The 7,922-nt window shown below is 30.7% G+C and overlaps 1 long non-coding RNA gene across 1 annotated transcript; it reads right to left on the reverse strand.

The window, feature by feature from the left end:
• Positions 1 to 30: 30 nt before the first annotated feature.
• LOC126738635 (uncharacterized) lies at positions 31 to 2,076 on the reverse strand. The gene is made up of 3 exons (XR_007661402.1): positions 1,376 to 2,076; positions 1,056 to 1,273; positions 31 to 975 (listed from the first exon to the last, which is right to left on the reverse strand). It is a non-coding gene; the product is annotated as an uncharacterized LOC126738635 (long non-coding RNA).
• Positions 2,077 to 7,922: the final 5,846 nt, after the last annotated feature.

A 7,922-nucleotide genomic window follows, 5' to 3' on the forward strand; every position in this document is an offset into this window, starting at 1 on the left:
TAGTTAATTTCTTTTTCATGTTTTCGCAGAATACATCGTTTTTTAAAATAATTTCCTTCTTAATGCTCATAGGCATCCAAACTGCAAAGCAGCAGTAGGATCTCCCAGTTGCCAACAATTGGCCTTGTATTTGGTAAAACCATTTGTGGTTTTTATTAATTTCTCCGTTTTTCTTCCAAAATGATATTTTTCTTTGCATTATCGCATCTTCAGGGGTGAGATTTTTAGCACTAAAGGGGCATTTGATTTCAGCAATCCCCTTCTTCCCAATAAGGCCATCGGGAGTCGCTGCCAAGAATGAAATATTTTCGCTTACAAATAAGCCACATGGTAATATCTTCTCATCAATTAATGTTTCTAAAACATTGATTCCCGTTTTTCATTTTGTTTGCCCCACTCAATGCTAGCAGAATGAATTGTTTTTGGGTACAGAAGTTGTTCCACGAGCTTTTTTGTATCGCCGTTGCTTATGGCACTAAATTTAGAGCAAATTGCGTAGTAATTTGATGCGGTAAGACGCTTTCTTCGCTCTAAGTGCCACAAATCAGATTGGCTCTGTTCCTTTGTGAGCTCTTCAATTAATTTGATTTCTTCTGCATTTTTTTTAATACTAGCTAGAAAATCTTTTCTTTTTGCAACTCCTCAGTCCAGACTTCTCTTTGGTTTGGAGTAATCTTTTCCGTTTAATATATTTTTTCTTTAATTCCCTGTTTTTAACTAAGCCAATCGGGCTTTTTTTATGATTAAGGAATTTTTTAATCGTGTATATAGGCTTTTTAGTATTATGAGAAATTACAGAAGCTAAACAGCGAGCCTGATATGATCCTCGTTGGCAATAATTAATGCGTTTTCCGCCAATAAATTTTGCAATGATTGAGTTAAATTGCTCCGATACATTATTGTCAACATTTTGTATTAAACTTACGCTATTTCTTGAAAGATAGCTGAAAAAGCTATATAATTTGTCGTATATGTCTGAAACAACAAAAAATTATAAATATTTATAAGGCAGTCATAAACCGTAATTCTTTACACTTTGGGCGTTTAGAACCTACCTGTCATTTTTAAGTCTGATAATATGCTACTACTGGGTTTATATTGCTCATGACAGAAATATCCCAATTCTGCACAAAGTTTGTGTTCTCCAAAAACGTGGCTAATAGAATTGTCTATGTCTTGTTTTAGCAACTTTATTTTTTCTAACATCGGAACACCCTCATTTTTTCTATGTTCTAGCTTTTGTAACTGCATATCGTAATCTTAGCTGTTCTTTCTACAAAAAAAACAACGTTATAAATCTACAAATATGTTTTTCTTTACCAGAAACATAAGTATTTTTCCTCAAATAATTTTTCTGCGAATAGTAAGTGCTTACGCTTATTTGTTTCCGAAGAACTAATGGCCCAGCATTCACGTCTTTACCTAAATCTCGAATTTTCCAGGAGTCATTTCGTCATTTCGTAGAAGGTTTCTGCACTTAATTTTTTTCACAATGATATTTTTATATGGATGAGCATCTAAAATTTTTTTCAGAGAATTGCTGCCGTCAGCTATTAATTTATGGTAGATTAATCCATGTTGCTCTAAACTATGGAGAAATCCTTCTTTTAAAATATCGCCTTCCATGCTCGTTGAAGAACCTTCAAAGGTTTTAAAGCATTTATGCCTTTTAGGCATCTGATTGTGTCCTTGATTTTTTGAGAGTTGACAAATTGTACAATATTTGTTATTTATGCCAATAAAAAGGACCTGAAAATTACATTTTTGATTTCGCGAAAAACTATAAACGCTCTATTAAAACACCCCGTATATTGTTTAATATTTTAATTAAATAAAATTCCGGAAATATATTTCCTGCTTTTTTTATTGGTTCTTTTCTAAATGAACAATGCGCACGTCATGATTCTGCCAACATAGTGCTTTGGTGCGGATCGTACTTTTTTTTATTTCTTACCAAAGAGCAATGGTAATTTAACGGACATTAAAAATTATAATTATGAAAACAAAAAACATTGTAATTACATATATACTTACAATCTGTCCTTTTTTCGGACCTGGACGTTTTCTATATAATAATAGCAGTATTAGGTAGTAATGCAGGTATATAATTATACTTGCATAACCTGCACCAAATTTATGTAGGCCAACCCCGAAATTACATCGGATCCCGGCGTAAGAGGGTGCTTGAAATTTTATAAACCATTCTAAAATAGACATTTATTACTACCGCGTCTCTCACCGCTGCCCCTCAGCTGTGTGGCTAGAAGATAGGTAGCGGAGCCTTAAAAGGATTTCTACTGACGTTGCCGGTCAGTTTCCCGTATATACATTTTATTTTTGCCAGTATTATTTGTTCTTAGTATTTTTCCATATAGGTTATTTTTTTAAAATAAATGTTCTATATAATATATCGTATAATGTCATCCAGGATGACGCAAGCTGAAGTAAAAAGATACATAAATCCGCTTGTATTACTTACAAAACGAAGTATTAAGACACATTGTCTTTTGGCCGTATTTTCTCAAACAGTGAGCCATAAAAGGGATTTGCGGAAACACAGACGGATCGTCCATTATATTTATGTTTATCGTGTGTTTTCGCAATTTGTTTTGCCGATCGACCGCACAAAACGGGATACACATGTATTTTAATAACAGCCAGCTAAGTTTTGATAAACTTTTCGTTATTTATTGATGTAACGAGTTTATGAAATTAATGCGCTTGTTTGATTTACTTTGGCCTTAACTGTAAATGTATGAATTATTATATGAAAAAGTCTCGTAAGATTAAGTATACAGAATGGGTACAAAGAATATATATATTACGGTTAAAATATTGCTTTTTTATTCTTTACACCCTACAAACCTACTGTATTTTTTTATATCTAGACTATAAATTAAAAATTCAAACTAAATTGGAATATTCCAAAAATAATAATTTATCAATCTCAAAGGCTTTTTCCTTTTACTATTGTTTTTACTATTATAAAAAATATGACAATTTTCTCGAGATGTGGCAGGTTTTTTAGTGGCTGCAATTTATTATTCGCTTTCTAAGTTTATCATAAATAGATTTAGTAATTTTAAAACCAGGATTTTTCGTTGAAAAGTAAAATAAATTAAGCAATTAGAAGTATAGTAAAGTGGTACTTAAACTGATCTTGCATTCGATCTTTTGAAGTTGCAAGTTCTATTAAATTTTATTTTGAAGTAATCGTTTTACCTATTTTGATTTGTTCAATTATATTTAAATATAAATAGGTATCATTGAAAATAAGAGGATTAAAGTATATTTTTATAATACACGTATCGGAACTTGCAGAGCATATGATTCTTCACTACCTCTTATGCAATGTGAAAAATTTTACCCAGATAATTTTAAATCATCATAAGGAATCCAAATATTTTGTTTATTAGGACAGAAAAATAAATCGTCTTTTATGTTTTTAGTTTAAAACTACGAAAATATGTAAAATAAAAACATATGAAAGATTTCAAGTTATATGTATAATTTTGACGACCTGTATATTTAAATATGCTTATTAATTAATTATTTATCTTATGCTTTATATTCAATTTATTATGCTTTGTAATCACTTTAAGCTTATATATTCTCATGTAACCTATTGTTAAAGAACTCTTTGCTCGTATGTCTTGTAAGTCGGTCACACCCTGTCATAATAAAAGTTTTTTAAAACACCCTCGTGTTGGAAACTTATTTAACTGGCGCAGTCGGTAGGATCGGGGCAGTTTTGGCAATAAAAATTCACGTCATCGAGACGATTATTGCTTCAGAACGTGAGTTTCAACTCTTCAGCACCGAGACGAACTCCTGGCAGCTGTGGTTGGCAAGCAAGCAGCAGAGTGTTCACCCGATAGGAAGAAGACCGAAAAGTACCAAACGGTAAGTGCCCAATTCCTATCAACCCTTTTCATTTTCTCCGTTTGAGCAGGTGAAAAGTTCTGTTAATTTCTCCGATTGAGCAATTAATAGTCTAGTATTAAGTTTTATTTTATTTTTATTGATTTTATAAATTGGAAACGATATATTCCAAATCGATATTGAATTGCACATTTTATTTAGCATATTTAAATTTTGACGATTTTAATTTGAATTTTAGATTTAAGATATAATAGTTAAAGAAAACATTTCTAGTCAAAATAATATTTTATGAATACTAATTTTGAAGATATTGACAGTCTAATCAATACATTTTCACAAACATTAAGATTAAATCAAGAAACTATAAGTGAAAGTATTGAAACATCAAATCAATTCACAATGCCTGAAACAAATGCTTCAAGTAATGTTAATTATACTTTATTAAAAATGTATGTAGACACTATTCTACCATACAACGGAAATCCAAATACCTTAAATAGCTTTATTTCCGCCGCTGATTTCTTATTTGCAACTTATGGAAATGAAAATGACGTAGTATTAAAAAATTATTTGATACGTACGATTCGCATGAAGTTAATTGAAAGAGCTCAAATTCTAGTAGGTTGTAGATTAGAACTAGTAACATGGCTTCAAATTAAAAACGCTTTATTTGACTGTTTTGGCGACAAAAGAAACTTAGAGTGTTTAGAACAGGATCTTTTTATGGCAACCCCTTATAAAAATGAACCTTCTTTACAATTTGGAAAACGTTTACAAGTTTTAAGAAGTTTATTAGCACAAAAAATCAATGGTTACCCATCTACTCAAATGGATGAAGGTACCAAATTAATTCATTTAAGACAATATGATAACGTATGCTTAAGAACCTTTATACGCGGATTACCAAATCCTTTACAAAGTATAATTCGACTCAAAAGTCCAGACTGTATTGAAAATGCTATGACAATGATTGTAGAAGAAGAAAATTTCCAATATACCCAAAATTTAATTAGACCGACACCTATTCATAACAAACAACAACCCCAACAAAAACCAAATCATAATCATACTAGACAACAGTACCAACCCAATAATATTAATTATCATAGATCAAATAATCAAAACTATAATCCAAATTATAACCCTAATTATAACAATTACAATCCAAACCCAAATAATTATAGTAACCAACAATATCTAAACCAAATACACAATAATCAAAGATTTAATACTAATTCTGAATTTCCTAGAGGCCCAGTAGATATTAGACCTCGACAATTACCTCAAAGACCATTACCAACAAATAGACAAGTTTTTGGCCCTCCTTAAAATGTATTTAAACCTACAGGAGCAATTCCTAAAAATCAACCAGAACCTATGTCCACAAGGACAAGTTATACTATGCCTTCTCAAAAGAGTTTTCAAAATAAAAATAATAACAATAACAATCAAAATCATTTTAGACAAACAGGTCCAAAAAACTTTATATCTGAAGAACTATACCAATTTGAAAATAAACGAGAAATTAATCCTAACGAAGAAGAATATTATGCCGATAATATTCAAAATGACTATTATTCTGATAATATGTCTAATCAAGATCAATATTATTCTGGTAATAATGATCAAGAACATAATAACCACTATGAATCATATAATTGTAACGATAATCCCGAATATGACCCCAATTATGATTATTCATCATTTAATGATTTAACATTAAATGAAAATCATAATGAGAATGAAAATTTTCAGATAACCAGCCCTTCAGAAATTCACAAATGATTTTCGATATGAATGTAGAAACAATTAATAGCCTACCATATTTACAAATAAAACAACCCCCTATTAAACTTTTAATTGATACAGGATGTTCTCATTCTTTACTAAGACCATCAATCGCAGAAAAACACTATCCAGACAAAATATATCAATTTTCCTCTACCTTAAAAACTGGCGTAGGAGAGAAAGAAATTTTATTTAAAGCCGATATTCCAGCTTTTCCCGAATTTAAAACAAATAAAAATATTTCATTTATCTTATACGACTTTCATAATTATTTCGATGGCATATTAGGATTAAATGACTTAAAGAACTTTGGGTTTAATATAGATTTAATTAACGAAAGACTAATCAGCAAAAATAATTCATTAACCTTATTTTATCGACAACCCGAGCGTGAGAAATATAAAATTACTGTTAATGCATACGAAGTATTAAGTGCCAAGATTCCAGTAGCACATGATGACATGGATATAATTTTACCAGAGACAACAATAGGTAACTTATACTTTCCTGAGACACTAACAACAGCACGACATGGATTCGCACGCGTTGACATTTTTAATTATACTGATAAGAATATTCAAATTGAGTTAAATGAACCACTTAGAGGTCATATTTTACCTAATTTCCATAAAGAAAATTTTGAATTTTTCCATATAGAAGATTTGAAAAATAAACCTTATAATGTAAATAAATCGATACCTAATTTTGATATAAATAATTTAATCCGACATGAACATCTTAACCCTGAAGAAAAAAGTAAACTTTTTAAAATAATAAAAGAATTTTCAGATATTTTTCACAAAGAAAATGACAAATTAACCTTTACTAATAAAATAAAGCACGAGATTAAAACCACCGACGAAATCCCCATACATACAAAGTCTTATAGATACCCCTTTATACATAAACAAGAAGTACAAAGACAAATAAATAAAATGTTAGACGACGGTATTATTAGACCAAGCTCAAGCCCGTGGAGTAGCCCAATTTGGATTGTTAGTAAAAAATTAGACTCCAGCGGAAAACAAAAATGAAGAATAGTAAACGACTACCGAAATGTAAATTCCAAAACTATAGACGATCGTTACCCTTTACCCAATATTAACGATATCTTAGATAAATTAGGACGGTGTACTTATTTCTCAACAATTGATCTATCATCTGGCTTTCATCAAATAGAAATGTCTCCTAATTCAATTGAAAAAACCGCTTTTACAGTAGAAAATGGACACTACGAATATGTTCGAATGCCATTTGGTTTAAAAAACGCGCCGGCAACCTTCCAAAGAATAATGGATAATATTCTAAGAGATATACAAGGAAAGTTTTGCTTAGTTTATATGGACGACATTATCGTGTTCTCTACAAGCCTTGAAGAACACATAAAACACCTAAAATACGTTTTCGAAAAACTTAGAGACGCAAAATTAAAAATTCAATTAGACAAATCCGAATTCCTTAGAATCGAAGTAGAATTTTTAGGACACGTAATAACTAGAAATGGCATAAAACCAAACCCCAAGAAAATTGACGCAATACAAAAATTTCCAATTCCAAAAACAGCAAAAGAAATAAAATCTTTTCTAGGATTGCTAGGTTATTACCGAAGATTTATAAAAGGATTCGCTAAATTAACTAAACCATTTACAAAATGTCTAAAAAAGGGAGCTACAATAAATTTGACACCAGAATACATTGAAGCTTTTAATATATGTAAAAACATACTATGCAACGACCCAATACTTCAATATCCCAACTTTGAGAAACCATTCTTACTTACGACAGATGCTTCCAATGTTGCTATAGGAGCTGTACTTAGCCAAGGAACAATAGGCTCAGATCTACCTATTGCTTACGCATCTAGGACACTAAACCCCGCAGAACTTAATTATTCAACAATAGAAAAGGAACTCCTTGCTATTGTTTGGGCAACTAAATACTTTCGACCATATCTTTTTGGAAGAAAATTCACTATCATCACTGACCACAAACCTTTACAATATTTATTTAATATGAAAGAACCAAATTCACGTCTCGTAAGATGGAGACTTAAATTAGAGGAATTTGACTATGATGTAAAATATAAAAAGGGAACCCAAAATACTAACGCAGACGCACTATCCCGCATAGAGATTAATGTAATAGAAAATCAATCACTTTCAGGAAACCCTGGCGATATCTCAGATGATATAAATCAATACCTATCTAATGAATCAGAAGATGTAACAATTGAAGAACTAGATCAATTAGAA

This window comes from Anthonomus grandis, chromosome 7, assembly GCF_022605725.1.
Source record: "Anthonomus grandis grandis chromosome 7, icAntGran1.3, whole genome shotgun sequence".
In the NCBI taxonomy this organism is placed as follows: Eukaryota; Metazoa; Arthropoda; class Insecta; order Coleoptera; family Curculionidae; genus Anthonomus; species Anthonomus grandis.